Genomic DNA, 1,061 nt, shown 5'->3' on the forward strand with positions numbered 1-1,061 from the left:
CTGGGGAGGTGGTAACAGCAGTGAAAATTGTAACGGATGATCGACACAGGGAGGAAGAACTAGTAAATGTCAGTGTTAACGATGACACTCCCTAGACCTTATTTCCAAAGCCAAGAGCTCCGTGTTAGGTTTCCAAGAGGACGAACTGACTTCCCCTCTCTCTTTCCGGATGGAGCTCCCCACCACATCTCCTCCTGGCTGTCCCTCGCAGCTGCCTGTCCCCATGAACCTCCCCATCACCAGTTCACCCAGCTCCAAGTGCCCAGGATCAACCAGTCCCCGAAGAGACGCCGCTTGGTTTCACAGCTGGCACGGGTGAGGACGGCAGGGGCGTGACATTCCTCCCTCTGCCACCGAGGTGTGCCCTTGCTCCACTCTCTGCTGAGTGGCAGCTTGAAGAAAGGGAGAAAATCCCGAAATCAAATCTCTGGGAAGCTTTTTTGCTGTGCCCTTCCTCTGCCTGCACCAGCTCCCTTGGACAGGGCCTGGGGGAAGAAGTCCCAATTTATTCGGCTGAGATGCACGGCCGCTGTGCCGAGGATGGCGGGTGCAGGACTGATCCCAGGCTCTGCAGGTTCACCTCAGCCCGGCAGTACGAGTGGCCCAGGGCCGGGGCTCCCACGGGTGCCCAGCCACCCGCCAGCTCCCCGTACCTTTCCTGGCCGGGTCGTGCGGGTCTCAGGCTTTCTCCAGCGCTGGGATGGAGGTGGTCTCATGGGATCGTTTTTTGTTGCCTGCCTGCTTTTTCTCATCTGCCCATCAGCTCTGAGAGATTTTTTCACCCTGCTTGCCCTGTTAAAGATTCCCACGGAGTTTTCCCCACTTTTTGGTGCAATTGCTTTAACCTTTAGCCTTCACCACCTCTCCCTGGATGTCCATTTCTGTCGCCTTTCTCTAGTGTCTTGCTCTCCACATTCTGCGCCAGGGGAGAGCTAAGTTAGACAGCAGGAAAATGTTCTTTAAGGAGAGGGCTGTCAGGCGTTGGAACAGGCTGCCCAGGGAGGCGGTGGAGTCCCTGGAAGAGTTCACAATCCGTGTGGATGGCGGGCTGAGGGAACAGG

The sequence above is a fragment of the Buceros rhinoceros genome, unplaced genomic scaffold (assembly GCF_000710305.1).
Source record: "Buceros rhinoceros silvestris isolate BGI_N320 unplaced genomic scaffold, ASM71030v1 scaffold36471, whole genome shotgun sequence".
Classification (NCBI taxonomy): domain Eukaryota; kingdom Metazoa; phylum Chordata; class Aves; order Bucerotiformes; family Bucerotidae; genus Buceros; species Buceros rhinoceros.